Here is a 26508-nt window from a genome sequence, read left to right as displayed (position 1 = left end):
TTAGGGGGAAGTTTTTAAGCAAATTGCTTCACTTTTCCTTCATAGGAGAAACAACTTGAGATTAGGAAACATCTTTTCTTAAAGAGATGAATGGACTTGCATATTCAAACAAATATATCAAAATGCTGCCAGTAGTTACATCTAAATTTTCTACATATTCTTAGTTTTATAAAATAAGTGTAAGTTAGTTTAAGAAATTTATGGTGAAATTCAGTACTCATTTACTTAATGGTTCGTGTGTGCCTGGTACTATGTTGAAAAGGGGAGAAGATCGATCGCGTGGCTAGTGTTTCCCCCTCCGGAAGCTCATGGTAGGTAGGGCCATGTAAACAGTGAATCTAAATACAATTTGCTAACAGCCAGAAATCAAGAGATTTAATTAATCCCACACAGGAGGATGAGACTGTCAGGGAGGTTTCACTGAGAGGCATGACATTTGAACTGGAATTTTACCATCTGTGAAATCAAGAAGCTTTACAGTTTCTACTTCATGGCTTAGCTAAATTGAATCACTAAGAGATTTCAGCAGTACTTACATTTTTTAAAGCCTAGATTTGTAATTTTATTAACTGATTGGATGTATCTTTTAATCTACTTTAATGATAACATTATTAGAGTAAATCAAAATGACTCTTTTCTGGTATTACACTGATATTGCCCTAACTTGTTGGGTTTCAGGTTTGGACATGCCTCCAAATCATCAGCAAGGTTGGTAAAAAAATGCAGATTCCTTGTCAAAATTGCTGAATCCCAACCTCCTGATACAGGGAGGCAATGCATTTACAACAAGGTTTCCATGTGATTCTGATTTAAGTATCATTATATAAGCATTTGATAAGTCAGAGGTAAAACTGAGCATTTCAGGGCATGCTACTACTGCTGCTAAGTCACTTCAGTCGTGTCCGACTCTGTGCGACCCCATAGGTGGCAGCCCACCAGGCTCCCCCGTCCCTGGGATTCTCCAGGCAAGAACACTGGAGTGGGTTGCCATTTCCTTTTCCAATGCATGAAAGTGAAAGTGAAAGGGAAGTCGCTCAGTCGTGTCCAACCCTCAGCAACCCCATGGACTGCAGCCTTCCAGGCTCCTCCGTCCATGGGATTTTCCACAAGGCATGCTATGGTTACTAAAATATATCTTCTAATCTATTAACGAATGTGCCTCTTGAGGGGAGATAAGGAAATTTAACAATTTATTAGGCATTCTGCTCTTTGTTTCAAGGCTACGTATGGAACATTTTCTTTCCAAAAATTGAAATACCATCAAGACTCCCATTTTAGAGATGAGAAAACTTAAGGTTTAGAGAGCTTAAGAAATCTGGTCAGGGTCAGACATCTAGTAAGTGTGAAACTGGTAATAATACATTTGCTGACCCCTGCTCCTTGCCCCCTTCAGTTTATCCTGTTTATCTCACCCTCAGAGACATCAATTTTTAAAGCACATTTTCTACAAGACAACTAAGTCCTTTCCATTAAAAAGAAGAGACTAGGGTGATCTTCCTGCTCCTGTGTTCTAACCTGACTGGTGACAACTCAGTTTCCAGGAAAGAAAAGGTCCAGCTTCTGTAACTGTCTCATTCACCTCCATCCAGCCCTCAGGCTGGCGTTCTTGAATCAAAAAGCAAATGTGGACAAATCTAAATCAGTTGTGGGTAGATGTGGGCAGATCTAAACCTTAGCACTCACTATGCCTTGTAGTCAGTGTTACTGAATTCCCTTGAGCAAGCATCTAAGCAGTGGGACATCCTTGCAAGTAACCCACTTGCTGATATAATGCATCAATTACATTTACATAAAACACTCCTTTTGCAAATGGACAATTGGTATTTAGCCAAATGCAAAGAGAAAAAGTTCTGATACTTATGCCTGAGGACAATCTTGGGTGTGACCAAGATGAAGCTTCAGTGCACTAATTCTTGCTGATATCTGGAGAGTTAGGAGACACCAGGGCCTGAGATCGGGCATCCTACTTGAGCCATGAGATGACCCCAAGAACTCGAGGCACAGAGTTTCTGATGCTTAAGTGACAGGGATGCTGAAGGTATTATCAGAGATGGGTTGTACTTTGTTTTATTTTATTTTATTTATTTTTATTTGTGTTGGCAATTGTAGCCTCTGAGGACCCTGAAGTATATGAAAGCAGGATTTTTACTATTATCCCTTGAATAATGAGAACCCTAAGTTCAGAAGCTGCTGCTCTTAAAAACACCCACATTTACAGGGCTTCTCTGGTTGCTTAGCTGGTAAAGAATCTGCCTGCAGTGCAGGAGACTCTGGTTCAATTCCTGGGTTGTGAAGATCCCCTGGAGAAGGGAATGGCTACCCACTCCAGAATTCTGGCCTGGAGAATTCCTACAGATCATGGGGTTGCAAAGAATCGGACATGACTGAGCAACTTTCACTTTTAACAGTTATCAAAAACCAACAGGAGTAGTAAATACAATTTTAAGGCTTAGCAACTGAGTTTTCTTAAGATAAAATCATTGTTAGGCAGATTTAAGGTTTTGCGTCTTTTTGAAAAAATAATCATCATTCTGTGGATTTATAGTCAAACTTTGTTTGCCCTTGCATTTGCCCATTTGAAAATGGTCAGTTTTTGCACAGCTTAAGTGTGTAACACTTCCAGTAACAATTTTAATGTATCTGTATTAATAGAGTTCCAGAGCAATGGTCCCTGAATTCTGGGACAAAGATCACGAAAGGAGTCCCAGTGCCTCCTCCAAAGGCTATCATGGCAGCCTCTCCACTGTATTTCTTCCCAGGAATCTTTGTTATTCCTGTCTATAGAATGATTCATCATCTTCCTGAAAAGAATAAGCCAAGCTTTAACATTTGTTTTTCAACTTTATGTTTTGAAAACTGCTATATCAAGTAGCCAGAGAGACTGATTGAACTGGCAAGTAAATAGTCTCCTCTCAACATGCCATTCTGGCAAGATAAACCAGCTGATGGAGTAATAGTAGAAATCCCCTTGCACAGGCAGTTCAGGAGCTGGCAGAGGTGGCGGGAATTTTTCTGCACAGTGTTCCCAATGGCCTATCCTGTCTGGTCTGTCTCTATCCCATTGTTCCCTGAAGATTGGCCTCCATACTCAGGCTTCTTAACCGGATGGACTGCCCCGCACCTCCCCCCCCCTCCCCCCCCGCCCCCGGCACATACTGATTTGAAGAATTAATTTCGTGATGCCACCGATAGGATCCAGGGAAGTGCTGATCCCTACCTGTTCTTTGGGAATATCCCAGGAACGAACTTGGGTTATTGACTTTTATAACGGGACCTCAGTAGGGTTGGGCTGCGTTGATATACACATGCACACAAAATGATATTTGACTGGAAGATACAGCTGTGAAGGGAAGCATTTTCCTCCATAGCCATATTCCTATTTTTGCATTTATCCATGAAAGATGGATCTGTTTTTGCATGTGTATGTGTGATAGAGTGGTGGCCCTATTTTATTCAGAGAAATCCGTCGATTTTCTATTTATCTTTAGATCACAGGGGAAGAAAATTTGCCAGTTCTTTTGTGTTCTGGATACACTGGGGAATGAGTCTTAACTTCCCTTTCCATCTTCTCCTCTGCCCTGTAGGACTAGTCAGTCATTCCCTACCTACCTTTCTAAGCTACACCATGGTTGGTATGCTTTTATTTTGCCAGCACCATGTCGAGATAATAGACTGCACATCCCAGCTTCTTGCAGCCAGAGGTGCCAGTGAGATGGAAGCAGACACTGTGGGTGGGGTTCCCAGGGAACCTCTGATTCACCTGGGAGGCATGTCCTTTGCTCTGGCCCCTTCCTCTTTTCCATTGTCTGGATTGGGATGAAATATCTAGAGCTTCAGTGGCTACCTTGCAACCTCATGGTGACCTTGAAAATAGAAGCTATACATCTAGGATATGAAGTTGAAAATAAATTCTTAGTCCCTGATAACTGTGCGCAGCATTCCCAGTCCTGGCTAACTTATCTCCGAATAGTATTTGAGGGAAATGAAAGTAAATGTGTATCTTTTTAACCCATTGTTTCTTGGGATTTTGTTCAGCGTTGCTGAACCTAATCAGTTGCAAACGATATGCAAGTCACATAATTAAATAGCTCCATTTGCCTCTTCTCTTCCCCTTCTCCCTCCCATACCTCACACCCCCAAACCCTTGATTTTTGCCCTCTTTTTAGCTTCTTATCATCAGCTGATGAGAACTGGATCACAGAGGAGGTTTGCCACTATTGAATACAGATATCCAGCATCGGTAAAACCCAGACCTCAATTTGCTTTCAGGTATCCGAGATGACAGTAGGATCCTGTCTCTTGGCTTGAGGCAAATAAACCAGTCAGATTATTAATCACTTCCATTTCTGTAAGGAAGATTAAGGAAAGAGGGATTAGGAAGAACAGACGTTTCCTTTACGGCATTTCTGAGGTAGTTGGTGGAAGTTCCTTCTTCTGTAGGATGAGAGGGGAATGTGGGAAATAGAAGAGAAAGTTTCCCTAAAGACACAAATATTTAGTTTCATCATGTGTGTTTAGATTTCCACATCAGTCTTAGCTTGTCTGTCCTTCTTGCTTTTCTGGCTGTTTCAAAAGGAGGGAAGGACTGGAGTGAAGAGCTGGGCCACTGGGTCCAGGGTCTTTCTGTCCAACATGTAATTCAGCCTTACCTCTCCTTTAGCTGGTGGCCTGAGTTTAAATTAGGGATGTAGGAAGCAGGCATGTTTCTACCCGATGAAGGTACACAGTACTCATTCTCTCTTCCATGTGTGCCTGCATAGCAGTGAGGGGTGAGGGTGGCACAATGAAGCCATGGAACAAGAGTCTCCTTGCTTTGGGTTTTACACAGTAGGAGTCCTAGACCCATTTGTGTAAATCGCGACTAAGGAGCAGGAGGATTCTTTTCTTAGACTGTGATTTTACAGTGAATTAAGTAATTACAGTAATTTTACAGTGAATTAAGGATAGGCAGCCAGGATTTGCGATAGTTGTTTGAAACTCAGGATTCAAGGCACAGCCCTTCCTAGACTGTGTCTGTCTTCTGAGGAACGGTAAGCTAACAATGTTTACTATCTAAAAAATGAGCTAAGGTACCCTTTTCACATTTTAGTATCTTATTCTTCCTGTCCGCTGCCTTGAAAAACATCTGAAGGAAGAGGATCTCACCCTCCATCCCTTTGCTTGCACCAAAAGTGATCTGAACAGCACCTCATGAGCACCAGTTTTCTTCCTAGCCAGATGAAGACTGTTGTGTATTATTTTCTAAATGAGTCATCAGGGCTGATGATTTTGTCAAGATTATTTATTTTGAAGACAGAATTGAATATTCAGGACACCGTGATAATTGGAGTGATAACCTAGTGCTTGAATCTCGAAGCTGTGTGTGTGTGTCCCAGGCTCTGCCCCTGCGGCTGATCCCCTTGGAGCCACGAAGCGCCGCTTGTGCCACTTCCTGGCTGCGGGAAATGAATACCTGCCTGTGTGTTTAAGATTCGACTGCCACACTGTGACTCTATTTAAAGCCACCTAGTGTTCACCATTTCCTGTATTTGTTGCTTTATATTTGTATGTCACCTTTTACTGGAAAACATAGGCTTTTCAAAAATACACTCAGGCCTTATCACAAATATGGGTGACAGATGTTGTTCCTCTCTTCCTCCGGATAAGGAAAATGAAAGCATAGAAAGGAATTGTGTGACACATGTAGACTCTCTAAAGCCTTTGTAAAAACTTAAGACTCCATTTGCCTTCAACTTCATTTTGTATAATGTGTTAAATCAGCAATTGATTTTTCTCTCATGCAATTTTTAAATTGAGATCTAATTCACACACTATAAATTCACCCTCTTAAATTATAAAATGTAATGGTTTTTAATACATTCACAAAGTTGTACAACCACAACCACCTTCTAATTCCAGGACATTTTTATCACTTCAGAAAAAAAGAGAAACTCTATACACACTAGCAGTCAATCCTCATCTCCTTTATCCCCTGGTCTCCTGGCAACCACTACTCTGTGTCTCTCTTGATTTGCCTGTTCTGGACAGTTCATATAAATTTAATCATGCATTATGTGGACTTCTGCATCTGGTTTCTTTCATTCAGCATCATGTTTCCAAGGGGAATACTTCATTTCTGTTTATGGCTGAATAATATTCCATTGTGTGAATTTACCACATTCTGTTTATCCTGTCATTAGCTGATGGGCATTTGGGTTGTTCCCGCTTTTTGGCTGTTATGAATACTGCCTCTAAGAATGCTCACAGAAGTTTTCTGTATATGTAGTTTTCAATTACCTTGATCATACACCTAGGAAGGAATTGTTAAGTGTAATTGTAACCCTATGTTTAACCGTATGAAGAATTCCCAAACTGTTTCACACACAGCCTGCACTGTTTTACATTGCCATAGCAGTGTATGGGGTTCGTGTCTCTGCATCTTTGTCAACAGTTTTTATCATCTATCATTGTGCTTTTAGCCATCCAGGTGAATGGGAAGCTATTGATTTTTAAGCAATAACAAAAGGCATATGAAATTAAGAGTCCTTTGGGTCACTTTCTTAACTGGGTGAATGGCTTATATGGCCCATGGAATTAAAACTCCTTTCTTCACAGACTTCCCTAATTTTAATTACTGTATTCCTTACCTATGACAGACATTTTGGAGTCTGCACTTAATAGGAGAGAAGAAGCTATTCGAGGCCTCACCCTCTCTTTCCATTCCAGAGTCCCCTTCTCAGTGTACATGGAGGCTTTTCCAATTTTAACTTCCAACTCTACACAGAAACTCTTGTATCTTTATCACCCAGCTCAGTGAATTTAATATCTTCTTCAGCTTTTTTAGAATACTCTTTATTTTCCCATTTGATTCATTACATATATTAATGATGATACTGGGTAGACAATAAGATCCTACTGTATAGCACAGAGAACTATATTCAATAACCTGTGATAATCCATAATGGAAAAGAATATGAAAAAGAATATATATGTATAACTAAGTCACTTTGCTGTACAGCAGTAATTAACACAACATTGTAAATCAACTATACTTCTCTAAGAAATTAAAAAAAATTTTTAAATGATGAAACTAAACACCAAATGTACCCATAATACTTATTATACATGGTGTCATTTGACCTTTTTAACAACTCTGTGAGGCATGTTGTTACTGTCCCAGAAATTCTCAAGATGAGGAAATTGACAATGACAAGTACAAGGTTAATGGCTGTGTGGCCATTGATGGTAAAGTAGGACTAATTAGGGAGGGGTGTAATATCTCCTTTGTTTGCCCTGGTATTTACTTCTTCTTAGCCTTTCTTACCTGAGAAGGCAGTGGCACCCCACTCCAGTACTCTTGCCTGGAAACTCCCATGGACGGAGGAGCCTGTTGGGCTGCAGTCCATGGGGTCGCTAAAAGTCGGACACGACTGAGTGACTTCACTTTCACTTTTCATTTTCATGCATTGGAGAAGGAAATGGCAGCCCACTCCGGTGTTCTTTCCTGGAGAATCCCAGGGACGGGGGAACCTGGTGGGCTGCCGTCTATGGGGTCGCACAGAGTCGGACACGACTGAAGCGACTCAGCAGCAGCAGCAGCAGCCTTTCTTAGTTCTGAAAGTGTGGAGGACTCCTTCACACTGGAAAATCCTGAAAAGTAATTTCTTCAGCCTCCGTCCCTCAAATGCAACCAAAATCCTGGGGGGAATTATAGGAATTAATAGCCTTGGGATGACTTGGTTTTATTTAATTATAATTTTAATTATTCCATTAGGCCATCTATGTCTCTAGAGTCAATTCTCCTTCTCCGATATTTTCTGATAATTAGAAAATAAATTTACAACTATTTTTCTCATGATTTCAAGCAGAGTCCTATCAATTGGGTCTATTTCCCTCGTAGCTCACATGGTAAAGAATCTGTCTGCAATGCAGGAGACCCAGGTTCAATTCCTGGGTCAGGAAGATCCCCTGGAGGAGGGCATGGCAACCCACTCTAGTATTCTTGCCTGGAGAATCCCATGGACAGAGGAGCTTGGTGGGCTACAGTCCATAGAGTCACAAAAACTCAGACACCACTGAAGCGACTCAGCATGCAAGTTTAGGGTAATTTCTTAACTTGGCAGATAGGAATAATCAAGGCTGACTCCATACACACAGCCTGATAATCACAATTTTTCTTGCCGATGAAACAGAATCCAGCCTTGTCGTTTCATACCAGGTAAAGGATGGCTGTCACTGCAACAAAATTTTTTCCCACAATACATTCTATACTTTTGCTGGTTTGTAAATTGCATATCTGGAGAAGGCGATGGCACCCCACTCCAGTACTCTTGCCTGGAAAATCCCATGGACAGAGGAGCCTGGTAGGCTGCAGTCCCTGGGTCGCAAAGAGTCAGACACAACTGAGTGACTTTGCTTTCACTTTTCACTTTCATGCATTGGAGAAGGAAATGGCAACCCACTCCAGTGTTCTTGCCTGGAGAATCCCAGGGACGGGGGAGCCTGGTGGGCTGCCGTCTGTGGGGTCACACAGAGTTGGACACGACTGAAGCGACTTAGCAGCAGCAGCAAACTGCATATCAGATTAGATGGCAACAATGCTAGAGCATCCTCCACATTTTTGATGCCAGGTTGCCATTAAACGGGAAAAAGAGAATGTAAATCTCGACAATCCATAAGAAATGGAAATAAAGGGGCCTCTTTTTAAGGCCCTATTTTAAGGCCCTAGTTGAAATAGTATCTTTCTCAGTATTGAGCTTTGAGTCATATATTTTCTCATAGCTTCAAACATCAAAATGAAAAACTCAGGGCCTTAGATACTTTTTAAAAGCTATTCCAACCCTCTAACCCTCTTAAGAGCGAAAACAAAGGGTTAATACTGGAAAAGGTGGGCATTATCTTTTTGCATTGGCCTTGACTATGCAAGGGCAATTAGGTCCTGCTTTTCCTTATTATCTTTTGATCCTTCCTCTCTGAAAACTAGAAGTCAGGCTTCTTCTCAGGGGATATGATATGTGGTGTTTTAGTCGCTAAGTTGTGTCCAACTCTTGAGACCCCATGGACTGACTGTAGTGGGCCAGGCTTCTCTGTCCATGGGATTTTCCAGGCAAGAATACTGGAGTGGGTTGCCATTTCCTTCTCCATGGGATCTTCCCAACCCAGGGATCGAACCCCAGTCTCCTGAATTGCAGGCAGATTCTTTACCAACTGAGCTACAGGGGAAGCTGGATAGGATATGATGAAGGTGAAATATTTTTTACATTTCTTCTTTAGAAGAGGAGAGAGAGAGAGAGAGAGAGTGTGTGTGTGTGTGTGTGTGTACATTTGTCTGTTTGAAAATCTTTAGGAAAAGGCTAAAGAATAACTAGAGAATAATGGCAAATTAGTTTTAATTAATGTACAGTAATAAAGCCAACCCCTTAGAACTGTTCTTCTGGATGTTGTCATAAATAACACTCATTTCATTACATAGGCAAACATGAGCTCAAAATAATTGAGCTTTTAAAACACTGAAATTTTTTAAGGGGCCATATAACTCAGAGTTTTACTTAGGATTTCTATTTCTTTTAAAAATGCTCCCTTTTAACTCTGGTTAATAAGATTCAGGGGGAAATGTGTTTTTGAGTTCCAAGGATCTTTTACTGGAGATTTTTTTTTTTTTCTGATGCTCATTCTCTGACACAAATTGTATGTGACTGTTGAATGATTCTTATAACTGGCACAGTTTTTAATTAAAGTGGACATAAATTGTTTTCCATTTAAAAAGTCTTAAATAAGCCTACATGTCAATGATTGAGACTTTTGGAGGGCTATTCAACGTTGACTAGAACCTTGTTTTGTGTGATTAAAATACACAGGAATACTTCGCCTGTCGTGGCCTACATGCTTCCCGGTGCCTCTCCACTTAAGCTTTGAACTTACACTTGAACCCTCTGTTTCACCTGAGCTCTCTATTTCTAGCTCTTCTAGTTTCCATCTTCTCAATGCTGCAGTAATCTCTGAGGGAGATAAATTCAATGGAAATAAAGTTGGAGAAGGAAATGGCAACCCACTCCAGTGTTCTTGCCTGGAGAATCCCAGGGATGGGGGAGCCTGGTGGGCTGTCGTCTATGGGGTTGCACAGAGTCACACACGACTGAAGCGACCTAACAGCAAAGTTGGAAAACCTGAATTGACTCTAAGCTTACTTAACGACTCTGGGTAAATTATTTGACTTCTTTGAGGTAATTTAGTCATTTATAAAATTGAGGAAATACTTAATATATGTTACTATTAGGCCTTTAACCTAGCATCATGTATAAATCTCTCCTATCATAATTCATTTAGAATCAACGGTGGTTTGAAAAATTAGATATACCAGTCATTTCCTTCTGGTCGTTCTCCTCATGCCACATCTCCACACTCACCACTGGTATCAGTATTTGTCAGTGTTTAAATGAATTATAATGACCTTCCCCTCTGAGAGATTTTACTGTTTTTATTGTTCAGTATTGACATTTTTCTGTGTTTTATTATTTTTGGAAGTGAGTGAGTAATGAGCTAAATGAGTATTGATACATCCTTGTCAAACAAATTGACTACTTTGTTTCAGAGAACAGTGCTGACACTTCATGGAGTTTCTCAAAGGATCCCTGTGCTCAGTCACTAAGTCATGTTTCATTCTTGTGACCCCATGGACTATAGCCTGCTAGGCTCCTCTGTCCATGAGATTTCCCAGGCAAGAATGCTGCAGTGGGTTGCCATTTTCTCCTCCAGGGGATTGTCTTGACCCAGGGATCGAATCCACATCTCTTGCATCTCCTGCATTGGCAGGCAGATTCTTTATCACTGAGCCACATGGGAAGCCCCAGAGGATCCCTAGGAAAGACTTTATGGGCAAGATTGCTGTAGGACAAGCAGAAAGAAAGGTCAGGGAATGGTAAGAGAGGGTCCATTGAAAATAACCCAGGAACTAGGGGCTAATCTTCATGGGAAGGGCACAGTGTCCTCGAATCTGTGGGACTCACAGAATTGATCAGGAAGGTCTCTGAGGCTACTTGACTAGAGCTGAGCATGCCCAGTAAGAAGATGGTCACCCTGGGAGTGAGAAGAGGACTTGGGAGGGGAAGGTACTGAAGTTGCCTGCTGGCACAGGGCATCTTAGTCAGCAAGGACAGGGGAGGGCAGCTGTGCGTGACTCAGCCCAAGCTGGCAGTAGAATTCCTGCCATGAGAACTGGAAGCACATTGCCCCCACAAAAGCAATCCTGCCACTCAACCCTGGTACAGAATTATATTAGCCCCCTGAAGTAATGGTAGTCCTTGTGAGCTGCTAAGACAGTATAAAATGTTTTGTTCCTAGCAAATGGTATGAACTCAGGAAATATTTGATGAATTTATTCCTACATTTGTTCAAAAATATTTATGAAATTCCTGTTAGAGGTCCAAGACTGTATTAGGTTGTAAGGATATAGTAAGGAACTAGATAGGTTCATAACATTTATATCCTAGATGGGGAGCCTGACAAGAAACATGTAAGGAAATAAAGAGGATGACATCAGATATTGAAAAGTTCTGTGATGACTTATCTGGAGTGATACTTTTTATAGAGCAGTCAGGGAAGTGGTCTTAGAGGCCTGAGTCATGAAAATTCACCATCCATCCTGAGATTTAGGCAAAGGAAACCTTAAGTGAATTCAGTAAACACATGATGTTTGCTGATTTTTTCTCTTAGTAAACCTTATTCTAATATACTATAGACAAAAAGCTTAATTGAAATTAGTTATTGAATATGCTCTAGATTTCAAGAAATGTGTTAGGTGCTATGGATATAAAAGTAAAAACCATGTGCTATACCTCCAAGGAAGTGACATTCTCGTGTGGAAAGCCATAGGTAGAAACAAATGCAATGAAAAGTAAGAACTGCCATTATGGAGGCATAGTGGCATTCTACGGGAGACTTGTTGAAAGGTGCCTTTATTGTCACTGAAATAGCAATATATTGGTAGAAAATTCTCGTGAGTTTCCCATGTTTCTGCATGCCTTGTCAACAGAGAGACTGACCACCTTTTTTTTTTTTACCTGTCTTGAGCTATTTTTCAAGGATATTTATATCACTAGGAAACATGTTGGAGGTTATTTCTCTTCCATGGTAGAGAGATTTGATTATTTACTAGGAAACTAAAGAAAATTGTTGTCATTGTTTAGTCACTCAATCATGTCTGACTCTTTGCAACCTCATGAACTGTAGCCCACCAGGCTCCTCTATCAGTGGGATTCTCTAGGCAAGAATAGTGGAGTGGGTTGCCATTTCCTTCTCCAGGGGATCTTCCCGACCCAGGGATCAAACCGTGTCTCCTGCAAGTCTCCTGTGTTACAGTAGTGAGCCCTCTTTACCAGTGAGCCATCAGGGAAGGCCATACTGAAGAAAATGTTTTCCTCCAAAGCAAAGATTGGACAGCTTTCTTTTAGACTCTTTGTTGAAGTTTCCCAAGTTGAATTTCCTCAATTGTGATGTGAAGTCACTGTATGGCACCATCTCCCTGGACCACCCTCTGATGCCCCATGGCATTCCAGGGCAAGAAGAACCAAGAGACCGTGAAGCTTGCGCTGCCTGCTGTGCCATGAGTAACAGGATTCTTTGTCTCTGACTCAGGAATCTCATCTCAGAATCCATGTAACTGTGTAGGCTACCTTGTTAATAGCTTAGAAGGAGGTAAAATGAACAGTTTTTGATATGGTAACAATATGCAAACTATGAATGATTTCTCATTGTCTCTTGTTTTATACAATGCTATTTATGTTTTCTGAGCCTTAATTTTCTCATTTGGAAACTTGCATAAAAATCTTTGCCTCAAAAAAATCATGCTAAGGATCAAATGGGGTGTCATGTGAGCAGCTGAGACAATTAGCTATTCCGCAGAATCCATTCTTTCTTTCTCCTACACCAGAGGAACATTGTTCTATAGCAGTGGCCACCAGAGTCAGGAAAAAAATACATATTCCAGCCTTTTTTGCAAGTCAGTGGAATTAAGCAGTGAAGTTCACAATGGTATATGAGCAGAAGCTGTAAATGCAACTTTCAGCTTGCTTGAAAGGAAGAATTCTCTTCTCTACTCCTTCCCTCTTTCCAACTGCCTGGAATATAGACATAGAGATGAGACACTTTGGACCATGTGGATGGGAAGACAGCCTACATATGGCAGAGGACTAAGGCTGAACGAGCCTAGGTCTCTGTCTTTTTGGCGGAACTATTCAAATCTTGAACTGCTAAGGTACAGACTACTAGGTGAGAGAAAGATAAATTTCTGTTCTGTTTGAGCCACTGCTGTTTGATATCTCTGTTGCAGCAACATACCTGAATCCTAATCAGTGGAGGAATGAGAAAATCAGAGTGGTGTATCAGAAGGATCCTCCTGGTGATGACCAGGAGAGAATCGAGGCAGGGACCTTATGAGGAGGGAGATCACCTAGCTACCCAGCCATGTGTTTCCTTTTCCAAGATGTGGAATGTTATTAAGTCTTACTTGGCCTGTGGATTGTTACAAGAATTTTGAACTTCAAAGTAAAGTAAGTTAGAGATACACTAAGTTGCAGTTAAACATGATTCTTTATGATAGGTATGACAGGTGTTTTCAGCATTAGAGAATTTTATGCCTCATACAAAGGAGCACTGAAAATAAAGTGGTCTTTAAACTTTGGAAATGGACCCTTTCATCCTAAAACCTCTAGTATTCGTGGCTACTAATGTTCAAGGGAATGCAGTTCAAGAAACATGATCCAGTGCCTATTAGATTTAAAGGCGCCTATCCAACTCTGTCGAAAATTTTAATCTAAGATAGCATACAATATAAATAGTCTGCAGAGCATTTCATAAAGAAGGGTATTTGTCAGATACAAGGATTCAATAAACACCTGCACAGTGTACACACAGCCTTTCCCACAAGCTAGAACAAAAAGCTACAGATACACCAAATGCAATTTAGTATCAGTATTCCTCCATACAGAGTTAAGCTTTCAGTTTTGTTGCAGGATGTGAATGAATAGGACAAGGATGAAAAAGGCAGCGAGGTACTACTTTGAATCCACTTGGAGAGATCTTCATGAGGAAAATCTTTGCAAGAACATAAATGGCCTGACTACTAATTGTCTTAGCAAGAGATGAGGTTGTGTGGTGGACAGCCTCCTTGCCGGGGAGTTCATAACAATCTAAGAGGCAAAATTAATGGTGGCAAAACAGAGCATGTGAAGTCAGAATCCTGTGACTTTGGCTTTGAGAGTGTTTGATCTGGCAGGAGCTCTTTTCCATAAGCAACTGAGTCCTGTCCAGCACTTATGGGATCAAATGGCAGTATAAATTGGATCAGCAGTTAACATCCTAATTCTCTTCCATGCCAATGTAGGGAAAAGCAACTCTCATTAAACCCTTCATAGAAAAATACTTTCTGCAGAATCCTCAGGGAAAAAAAATTCTTAAATCCCGAGTCCATGCCAAATATCCCTATGGTTTTCTCAACAGTACAGCTAATCCTCTGTGCTGGCAAAAGCCAGTTTCCTTTCCTTATTCTGGTCTGTGTTGGAAAAGGGGTGCTTAGATGCAGAAGTAGCACACACAGAAGTGTCAGACCACACTTGACACTGTGAGTGCGGTGACAGGGTTCCCCAGCTGTCAGCTGCAGAAGCACTTCATCTCATTGCATGCCACACAGCTCCATGCTGAGAAGTGGCAGGCAGGCCCTTTTATCCTGTGTAATGTCTTCATTAGTAACAGCACTTATGAATGAATTATACAGTTCTACAGTTATAAGAGTATATACAGTTATAATTATTCCGTTATGACAGTAATGAATTGCCTTGGAGAAGAGGGGTACAGAATAAGTGGTAAACTTCATAAGCTAGGGTCTTTATGTGGATATCCTCTTTTATTTCCTCCAGTTGGACTTGAATTCTTTAGCAGTAGGAATTTTGAATGCTGCGAAGGTAGGAAGAATTCTTTGATTTCTCCTCTGCCTTTTGGTCACTTTAAGACATCCTCGTCTTCATGCACCGTTTCCCCATTTTCTTCTATGGCTTGGGTCATTACCTACCTAACAACTCCAAGAGCAATGACAAATTGTGTCTGTAGGTCTATACAACAAGAAGGTGACTTCTTTTTAAGGGCAGTGGAGAAATTCTCAAGATAAAAGAGTCCCTGTTAGAAACTATGATAGTATGCATCATAAAAAAACTTAAGGGTTTCTCTATCAAATCTTAGTTTGGAGAACTCTAGTTTATGTACAGTTAATAAGGTTTCTTTTTCTTATAGGGGTTTCTTTAATAAGACAATGCATATTATGAAACTTCAAGGGGAAAAGAAAGTATATAGAGTTCTCTGAATTTATTTCATCCAGAAACCTTTGTTATAGGCCTAAATAGTGCCAGGAAACATTGATATTTTTTTTTGAAAAGCCTAAAAGAATCAGTTAATCATTAGCTTTTATATCTAAGGAGTAGTCATGTAGCAAAAACTAAGTTTTCAGGACATGTCTAATAACCTGGCAATCTGACCAAAGTCCATACTCTTGGTGAGGAGCTTTAGACCTGACAGTGTTTTAGCAGAGAAAGAATCTCAGTCTTGGGACTATTATATAGCAGTAAAGTTTGCTCACTCTCAGAGGTAGGCTGCAGGATTTGTGCAGTTCCCAGCTCCCTGGTTGGAATTCTCCCTTCTCTCCTATTTAAGAGAGGGAATGCAAGTGGACTAGAGGGACATTATTACAGAAATGCAACTCACGACCCTCTGATCATCTCTAAAATGTGAAATGGTGATTCAAAAGGCTGTACTTTACTATTTGACACCTTAAAATTGTGCATTAGAATGGCCCTCTTGGTGAGAATTAATGGCCCTGCAGCGGATTTGCAGGATTCCAGTGAGTTTTTGGTGTCAATGAGTGTGTGAGTGTGTGCAGGTACATGTGTGTGCTCAAATTCACACACATGTGCTAAAGTGCTGGACTGGAGGGGTGGGAGGAGAATCTAGAGAAAGGGAAGTAAACCCCATTCCTCTAAAGTTTTCTCAAGCCATGAGAATCCCAGAGAAAGCAGTTCTTTTGAAGCTTGTATGTCACATCTTATGGGCATTTGTTTTTCAAATTATAGAACACTGACACTAAGATTTGGTCATGTGAATTTTTGCCTCATGCTAGAGAGAAGTTGTCACTTGACATCTTCGATTTGCTGCATCTGAGGAAATGTGACAAGCAATTAAATATCCTTTAAATTTTAAGGTAAACTAGGAGTAATATTTTGAAAAATATAAAATGAATGTGATAGGCACCTTAGCATGGTGATTAAGAATATGCTTAATCATGTAGAGCCATTCTCTCTTAAGTCTGAACCTGAGCTCTGTGCCCTTGGGCCAAGTTGTTTATCTACTCTGTGCTTCTGCCTCCTTGTCAGTAAAATGGGAAGGATAGTAGTACCCACTCATAGGATGACATGAGTTCATATTTGGAAGGTTCTCAGAATAGTGCTTGATACTTAGTAAGTGTTCCTTACATTTAAAAATATTTAAAAAATGTGTTTCTTATTTTCTCTCTTGCACATTGAGATACACAGAAGTCAGTCCACTGTATATACAGAGAACATTGGCAAGCCAGTGCCCTTGGGACAGCAGCAGAATCTGTTCAGGGGACTGTTAGCCACCTGGAGAGAAGCAGCTGGCCACAGTGGACGGCAGCAGGAATAGGCAAAGTGGGCCTGGAGTCACCTATTACAGCTGCCCCAGTAGGAAATTCCTGAAAGGGGACTGAAGGGACAAATGGAAGGCTAAGTAGAGAGCAGAGTGGAATTGTCCTCATTTTCATCTGGGGCTGTGGGAAGACGCAGTCTCCCAGATGTCCCTCCTCCCCACTTGCCAACATGGACGGCCTGTCAGAGAAGACTAGGCAGCTGGGGCACGGTGAGGCAAGGGAAGCCTGCACTTAGTTCTCTCCCTGCACCCTCAGGTGCTCTGAAGCTCCTGGACCCTGTGAAGAGATGTGCAGGAGTCAGCTAACAGCACTGGAGGGTGAGTTTACTTGGGATGTTGCTGTGGTGAGAATAACAGACCTTATAAGCCAAGGGCTACTGGCCAGACTGCCCCAGCCAGGATTCAGCAGGTCTCAGCCACTGACACAGATGCCTCCTGCAGGCAGCAGAGAAAGGGGGCATCTGAAAATGGAATATCCTCCTAAAGACACTAGATTCAGATACCTGGAAATTTCCAATTGTTTTATGTAACTGAGTTTACAACCATATTGTTTTTTAGAGGGGTAAATGTTTATGAGGAAGAGCAAACAACCTATAGAAAAATAGAGGAACTGTATTTTTGCACATCTTAGTCCTGCTGCTGCTAAGTCACTTCAGTCGTGTCCGACTCTGTGCAATCCCATAGACGGCAGCCCACCAGGCTCCCCCATCCCTGGGATTCTCCAGGCAAGAACACTGGAGTGGGTTGCCATTTCCTTCTCCAATGCATGAAAGGGAAAAGTGAAAGTGAAGTCGCTCAGTCATGTCCGACCCTCAGCGACCCCATGGACTGCAGCCTACCAGGCTCCTCCATCCATGGGATTTTCCAGGCAAGAGTACTGGAGTGGGGTGCCATTGCCTTCTCCACATCTTAGTGCAATGTGATTTAAATACATGTCTCTACAATAGAAAAATGTATATAGAGATATAAAGATGGCTTGATAGCCAACAGCATGTAAGGTGTTCTGCTAAATGGTTAAAGGGCTAGAAAGTTGAGTTAGACAAGGGTCTTGTCTTAGTCTTGAGCAAAGGAAAGTCCGGGACTGAAGAGATGGTAGAGCTCAGGTGTGGTGTGTTGAATTGAAGGGGTGGTTGAACCCTGTGTGACCATGTCTAGCAACGAGCTGGAAATGTAAGGTGTCAGCTCAGGAGAGAGATGAGGACACTGGGAGCCCATCCACCTAGAGGTGATAACTAGAGCCTCAGGATTTCCAAGATAGTTGGAGAGAGAAAAGGCCCAAGGTTACAATCATTCATCTTTTTAACAAACATGAACCAGTTTCTTCTTGATGCAGGTGTAGCAAGGAAGGAAGGGTGGTAAGTCTGGAAGTGGTTATGGTATTGCCCAAAGAGAGGTCTGGAATCTAATTTTGTTTTGCCCCCATGTGGCAGAGACTATTTGGGCTGACCAGTTGCCAAGTTCTCTTCTTAAGCATCTGGCTGGACCACATTTTCCAGTCTCCCTTTCACTAGATTGGACATAAGACCAAATTCTGGCCACTGGCACTGGAGTGCTTGCAATATGGCTACTCCCGGACAGGACTCATGAATAGATCCCTCGAGCCCCTTTTATCTTCTGCAAGAAAGAAAAATTGCTTTCTTTCCATGACTGCCAGCTTAATAAAACACACTGAGGATCTAAGACTGAATCACTATGTGGGGCAGAGTCCTTACCCATACCCACCTGCAGTGGATGTGAGGCTACAAGTGAGAAATACACTTTTATTGTTAAACCACTAATGTTCAGGGTGTTTCTCTTTCAGCAGCTAGTATCATTGAGTACCTAATAAATATGAATCAGGATGGATCTGAATCCTTAGCTCACGCCAACCAAAACCCATGAAAGACTGGGGTAGCTATGAGAATGCCTGTTTATTCATTCAAATTGACAAGCGTGTCTCAGACAGACGATGAGTTCTCATGCTTGCACCATCCCCATCCAAGCCTTCTCTCCCTGTCATCAGACTGCTTGGGAGCCAAACATAATCCACAGTCACTTAATCTGCTGGCCAAGAGAGATCGCTGCTCAAGGACTGGGAACATAAGGTCATACAGTACATGTTCCTGGTCTGTATGAAGATCCAGAGAGGAAAGAGGACGATGCTTGGTAAGCATGGAAGCCAAACAAGGACACTTAAATGAGACCAGGGTTTAACGGCAAAGAGATAAGAGACTCTGAAGCATCCGTCTCTTGAGAATGCTTTCCCCATGTGGATAAAAAGATTTGAAGCCAAACAAGCAAGATTCCGCATCAGAAAATTCTTGGGAAGGTTCTCCCACTCCTGATTTCCTAAATGCTTCTCTTCCACTTCCCAGCCCCGTTGGAAGGACACATTCTGTCGCTCACTGTGCTCGTGCATTTAATCAGGGCACCATTCTGTCTCCTCTCCCTTTGTGTTCATTTTACAGTCCCCTGGACTGTGGTTGAGGGGATCCACCTGGAGAAACTTTTTTAAAGCTTCCAAGGAGGACCATCACCTGCACCGTCTTAAGTAGAGAGGAATAAGGTGGGCAGTTGCCCTCCCAGGGATGACAGCCCAGTAGGGGAGACAGACAAGTTAGCACATAAATGCCCAGGTTACAGTGTACCATAGGAGTGGGTACAAGGAACAGGTATAACTCAGAGGAAGGCATGATTAACTCTTCTTGGTCAATGAGCATTAGAGAAAGTAAGGGAGAGCTGCCTGTAGGAGGTGATAATTGAGTTGGAATACTGATGTAGGTATTCCAGAAAGGAGAAATAGCACAACAAAGGAACAAGGCATAAAATGCTTGGCGTGTCCAGGAGAAGATACCAAGTTAACTATTTGGTGTGTGAGAGAGAAATTGCTATAACAAAGTAGCACAAAGTAAGTGACTTGAACAACAGAAATGTATGTCTTACAGGTATGAAGGTTGTAGGTCCAAGATCAGGGTGTTGGCAGTACTGGTTCCTTCTGAGGATCTTGTGGGAAGGCTCTGTTCCAGGTCTCTCTCCTCACTTCTGGGGCTTTGCTGGCATTGTGGGGTTCCTTGACTTGTGGAAGCATCACCCTTATCTCTGTCATCGTTTTCATATCTTGTTCACCCTGTGTGCATCTGTGTCTAAATTTCCCCTTTATGAGAGGACCCCGGTCATACTGAACTAGGGCCCCCACTAATAACCATTTTAACTTTGTTATTTCTTTGAAGACCCTGTCTCCAAGTAAGGCCATGTTCTGAAGTCCTGGGGGTTAGGGATTCAACATATGAATTTTGGAGGGGCCACAATTCAACCCTTAACAACCTACATTAAAGGACAGGCTAGAGAGAAGGAACAAAAGGATCATCCAGGAAAAGAGCAGGAAGATGCAAGGTCAGAGAAAAGTGGGGGCAAAGCTGCTTGTCATTTAGGGCAAGTAAATGGAAGCAGCAGATCCCAGCTCCGACGTGCTCTTTGCTTCTGAGCCTCGTTTCTCATTTGCATGGTAGGGGGCATACTGCTTCTCCAGTGGGTTGCTGAGAGGATTAAATGGGATCATGTACATAAACTCTTAGCAGATTACTACATATAAATGTACTATGTTGTTAACATGGTAATATATGATACTTATTTTATATATAGTAATATATAAGTATTACTAAAATGTTTTAAGATAAAACAGCATTCAATAAATAGCAAGTATTAAAAACTAAATAGTAGCATAAAAACTGGGTTTAGTCACAGAGTAGTGAAATCTTTAGTATGCACATGCTACATTATGCCAGAGGACTCTGTCATCAATTTCCTTGCTAGATATACAACACTATTTATAAGCCAACACCTTGGAGGCTGCTCTTGCCTCCCACCCCGTGGAGAGCTTGTCAAATTCCACACTGGCTTCATGTGACCAAAAACCTATGGGAATGTACAAGCATAAAGAAAATGAATTGTGGCTGCAAAACAGGATTTTAAAATACTCCCCCTTGTACTTTTTGTGGAAATTAAACATCTGATTTGACACCTCCTGAATCTTTTTCTCCCAGAAGCGTGGTTGGGATTTAATTCGGTAACTGATCTGCCCAGGAGGGGAAAACAAAACCCAGCCTTGCTCTGTGCATCGAGTGACGAGATATTCAAGAAGTAAGTCCCACCTCCTTCCATCATTCCTACCACCAAAGAGATTCCAAGATCCATCATTTAGCACAGTAACTGTTTTTTTGTTTTGTTTTGTTTTGTTTTTATTCTTGGTTGCAATGTGAGAACTTGTTTAGACAAAATCTCTCTTAGAAATGTATTTTCTGACATTCATGGCACTCTCAAATGATGCTTAAAGTGGCCATCTACATCATGACTTGTCATGTTAGACCTGGAAAACTGAGTTGGTTTAATCTGATCTTTGAGACTCTTCCAGCCTCCAGGCACTGGCACTACTGATATTTTATAGGTATGATTAAGAAGCCCAAGTTCCCTTTGGTGATATCCATCTAAGCAATGTTTCTGAAAGCATCTAAGCAAAAGTTCTGAAACATGCCCGTTGTCTAAACATTTGTGAGCTATGGCTCCTTATATGATTTTTTTTTTTTTTTGCTTTTAAATAATTTTATTTTCTATCAGCCCTAAATCTTTTGTTGTAAGAGTAGAACCACCCTTTTACTTTATTCATCCTCAGCTGTTCCAAGCATATATACAAGCAGCCTGTTCGGAACAGAAGGGAAATTCCCAGGTGCTGCCAGTCATTGTGAGCTGCCTACCCCACTGCTGCTTTTAATGTGTGGAGGACCAAGATGAGTGAAGAAAGGCCTCCATGCTCGCCTCTTGGACTGTGAGCTCATACGTGTTCACATGTTTCTTTTGTCATTTGCTCTCTTGCTCTAGTACTACTCCTTCAGAGGGTGGCCCTCACCCCTCTTGCCTGGATTCCTGCAAGAGCCTGGGAATGGTCTTTCCTTCTCAACATCAACATCTATGTTAACTTAAACTCTGAAGACCTAGCCTTTACCTTGGGCTTCTGGATCCTCATTGGTCTCCACTGCTCTCAGAATAAAGTCCAAATCTCCTCACCTATCTTTCAAGGTCTTTCACATCTGCTTCCAAGCTACATCCCCCTGCTCATGTTCCTTGAGAACCTCCAAACACCATTTGCTCTCTCTGGGTGGACCTTGGTGGGTGCTTTACTTATTCTCTTCCCTCTGAGTGGAATGCAGGCACCCCCATCTCCCTCAGACTGCGACCTACCTCCTCCATGAAGTCTTCCTGACAGCTCTATGTAGGAGTGGCCCCCCTCCCTGTGAATTCCTATAGCCCCATTTCTGCCTCACCTAGGGCTCATATTACTTTCTACTTTCTACTGTTACTGAACTGCAACAAGCCAAAATGCTAAGATGCTGAAGCTTCCAACAAAGAGAATGTTTATTTGAAAGGCAGTCAAGCTAGAAGAGGAGAAGGCAATGGCAACCCCACTCCAGTACTCTTGCCTGGAAAATCCCATGGACGGAGGAGCCTGATAGGCTGCAATCCACGGGTTGCTAAGAGTTGGACACGACTGAGCGACTTCACTTTCACTTTTCACTTTCACGCATTGGAAAGGAAATGGCAACCCACTCCAGTGTTCTTGCCTGGAGAATCCCAGGGACGGGGAGTCTGATGGGCTGCTGTCTATGGGGTTGCACAGAATCAGACACAACTGAAGTGACTTAGCAGCAGCAGCAAGCTAGGAGATGGGAAAATACATCTCAGATCCCACCCCCCCCCAAAGGCTAAGGGCTCAGGGTATTTAAGGGATAAAGAATATAGCAGCTGGGCCATCTGAGGCAAGGGGAACTTGGGAAAAGGTGATTTGAAAAAATATTGTAAAGTAATTAACCTCCAATTAAAATAAATAAATTTATATTAAAAAATAAAATAGAACTTTAAAAAATAAATAAAATATCTAATTATGATTCTGTGTAGGTGTAACTAAGGTACAGGCTTCTGTACATTCAAACACTGAGGCACTTAGCATGATTTAAGGCTAAAGTTTTCAGCCTTCTGATGTCAAAAGGTCACCATATGGACACTCACACTGGTTTAATCCAGTCTTAACCACCTCAGCTCCAACTAGACGCAGGTGACTCCAAGTTCCTAGAAAACAGCTGGGGCAAACATCTTCTTGTTTAGACTGTGTGCAGCTTGGAGGACATGCAAGTCGTTTGTAGCAACAGTTAAAATGACCTACATTGGTGAAGGCAGGTAAAATGGACTTGACTGATGATTACCTATGGTTTCACTACCGTATTTACTTGGGTATCTGCTCAGCTCTCTCCTGGACTGTGAACTTCTTGAAAACAGAGATACATCTGGTTCATGCCCTCAAAGTACCTCTTGAAGCTTCTTACATACACAGCAAGCACCAGATCAATATCTAGGAGTGACTGACTGCCAGGCATTGAGAGTGACTTGGCAGACATGAGAGCAAGGAAGCCTCACAAGAGATTTTTCTAGTGTCTCAGCAAGTTTTTATATATTGTGGCTGCTTGGTTTTCTCAGCTGAAATTAATTTGGAAACAGGAGTTTACAGAGCAAATTGCTTTCAAATGAATTCAGACTTGCAGCTAATAGATGAAGTACAATAAAAATCTCAAAAATCTTCATCATGCACTGTCTACCCGGGTTCAAGCTTCAACCACACGTTTATAAAAAAACACCACCTGCCATGCAGACCCACCAGATAATTTACCCCCCTGTGACAGCCCTCTTTTGCTTTCTCTCATATATTCTTAGCACAGTCCCCATGGTAATAGAAACTTACTCTGAAAGCAAGATGGTTGTGTGGGGGTGGAAAGGAGGTGAGTGGTGGTTTTCTGTCTGACTTGGCCCTGCTGTTGCTTCAAGTTCATTATTTGCATTTTGTCTTGGTTTTGATAAACTAAATTGCTTATCAAGTATCTTGTTTTCTGGAAGTTCTGCTGAAATGCATTTGAGTGAAGAGCTCTTGGTGTTCAAGACCTCAAGAAGTACCCTTACTTGGGACCCCCAGTTAGTTTGTATTCCTTACTCTGTACAACTAGGTGTCTAGAAATAGAGTTGGCCAAGAAGAACAGCAGAGTGAAGCAAGCACCTGGGGTTATGCCTCTGTGCCTGTGTGCATGTGTTTATGTGAGAGTGTGGGTGTGGGTGGATGGAGGGAGTATCAAGCGCAGATGAGACACTGCGTGGTAACTTCACAGCTATAGGTAGAGAAAGGAAGAGGCTCTGTCAACTGATACTGAAAAAAGATCTGGGGTCTAGATGGCTCCCATCAACCTATGAACATGAGTTCATGGAGTCCATGAGTTCATGGAGTCAGAGTGAGTGAGAAATGACCCTCAGCCACAGCATCCCCAGACTGAGGATGTGATTTGGCGACTTTCTCTTTTACTATTTATTTTGGCCTTTAATATTTCTTATTATCATCTCTCCTCTGACTCAATAGTCCTGAAGAAAGATTTGCAATGTTATGTGTGTACCTTCCTTCTCCTCATTTTCTTTTTACCCACCTCCCAAAGTTTGGGCCTGTTCTGCGAGAAGAATTTCAGACTTTTCTCTTTGGAAATAGATTCTCTATTTCCCCTTTGCCTCTCTGAGAGTCACTTTTAAAATACTGAGATAAAGAGTCAATGATCATCTACTCATAATTCATATAGTATTCCAAAGTTTCTTTCACACAGAGAGTACCAGACAAGTGAAATCTACGTTACCTGGACTCACCTGACACTTCTCAACCTTTCCTGTACAGTGAGGTTGCTTAAACTCCTGATTTGTCTGTTGGTGGTTGTAAGATGCTTGGAATTGAACCCACTTTTTCTGCCCTTCTCCCACCTCAAGGTGCCTAGTGCCCTGAGATTATCTCAGGCCCCCTGGCATGGCATGGCCATGTAGCATCCCCCTAGATGGTATTCTGGGGTGTAGCCCACACTTTGTACCTATTTTTCTCTTCTGTTTTCTCCCAGTCTCAATATTCTTGAATGTAGTTTCCTCTTCTTCAGGTTGACTGGAAAGGTAGTCATAAACTCCTTCAAAATCTGCTTCTGATGACTAATAGTTCAAGACTTCCCTTTCACTTTAAATATGTATATAAATCAGGGATCTTCACTTAGAATATATCAGTTGGGTTTTACTATCTGGACAAATTGTGTGTGTGAGAGACAGATAGACAGAGACAGAGACACCCACAGAGAGAAACAAAGGGGGAAAACAAGGGTCTTTTGGGCATGCTTTAAATTGGGCTGTATCCACCATCATGACTTCCTTCCCAAGTGGTGCTAGTGGTAAAGAACCCACCTGCCAATGCAGGAGACATAAAATACCCAGGTTCGATCCCTGGGTCAGGAAGATCCCATGGAGGAGGGCACGGCAACCCATGCCAGTATTCTTGCCTGGAGGATTCCATGGACAGAAGAGCATGATGGGTACAGCCCATAGGGTTGCAAAGAGTCAGACACGACTGAAGCAACTTAGCCCGCTCACACCACCATCATGCCACCTAACTATAATCTGTCATGGGACGGCACTAGGTGTAAGTGTGGAGCCCTGAGTAGTGAATGCGGCGAGGAATAAAAAATGGTTACAGATCTTGCAATGGGTTGACAGTGTGTGGTGCCCAGACATACTCTCACAACAGGTGCCTCTAGGTACATGTGGCTGATGAGGCAGTAGTAGAAAGGGTGTTTGTGAATCTGCTAACACTCCTTTGCTAGTTGGTAGCATGTGTGTCCTGTACATTGTATGAAATAAATGACTTGTTCTTCAACATTTAGTAGGATTGCAAAGGGTTTTGTCATTTATCTTCATTAAATTTTGAATATATCACAGCCTTTTATGAGGAAGCTTTCAGCTCTTTAGTCAAGTTACCTGCAAAACTTAGAAAAACCCATTTCATTTCAAACGGCATGAAGCAAAATTTTTGCTTGCTAGCTTTGTATGAAGTTTTATAACTGAAGTCCTGAGAAATGTCTCTAAGATTAATTAGTGGCAGTGATGACGGTGTGAATGTGGCATTCTGCCTAGGTTATTTACAAGAAAAGGGTTTCGTACATTTTAAAAACATGATTGCTAAAACTAAGCTAATGGTGTTAGCCTGGAATAAAGATGCCTGTGGAAAAGACAGAGCTTATCCACTCACACATCTTCTATCTCAAACATCTACATCTCAACATTTTAAAATATAAGAGTAAAGCTATACCAAGTGATTCTTTCCTTTTGGTGTCATTTTTCACCAAAAAGTTTCAAGTAACGATTATGTTTTTAAAAATCCCCTGAAAAGTAATTTTTCCTGAAAATAATATATTTAATGCAATTAGTATAGCATTTTAAAATTACTGGACATCTCATATCTTATTTTGTCTTCACAGAATTGCCTGAGACAGATTTTCTCATCCCCATTTGACATCAAGCAATAGTCACCGGGTGGTGAGAAAAATAAGGCTAGAATCTAGATCTTTTTGATTCCCAATTTTGCATTGCTTTTTTTGGCTCATAAAGGAAAGGGAAAGGAAGCAGTACTAGCTGAAAAGTTGTAGTCGAGGTCTGTGTTTCCTAAGTGAATATGATGGTGCTGGTACTAATGTATAACTTAGGGGTTCAAATTCACATTCTTTCTCTACTTTTAGGTAATTTTCTGGTCATAGTTTCGGTACTCTAACACAGTGGTAGCTAAGTGTTTTTAATTTTAAATTCCTTTAATAAACCAGCATAAGAAATTATCTTAACAAAGTTTTACATAAATAAATATCTGCCTACACTTTGGGAATTACGGGATACTACTAGATAATTTATTATCAATCAAAATTTAATTTAGCCCTCAACTTTTCTCCAGACTATTGTTAG

This window comes from Bubalus kerabau, chromosome 1 (genome assembly GCF_029407905.1).
Source record: "Bubalus kerabau isolate K-KA32 ecotype Philippines breed swamp buffalo chromosome 1, PCC_UOA_SB_1v2, whole genome shotgun sequence".
NCBI classification, from domain to species: domain Eukaryota; kingdom Metazoa; phylum Chordata; class Mammalia; order Artiodactyla; family Bovidae; genus Bubalus; species Bubalus kerabau.
Note: the sequence above shows the minus strand (reverse complement) of the source record.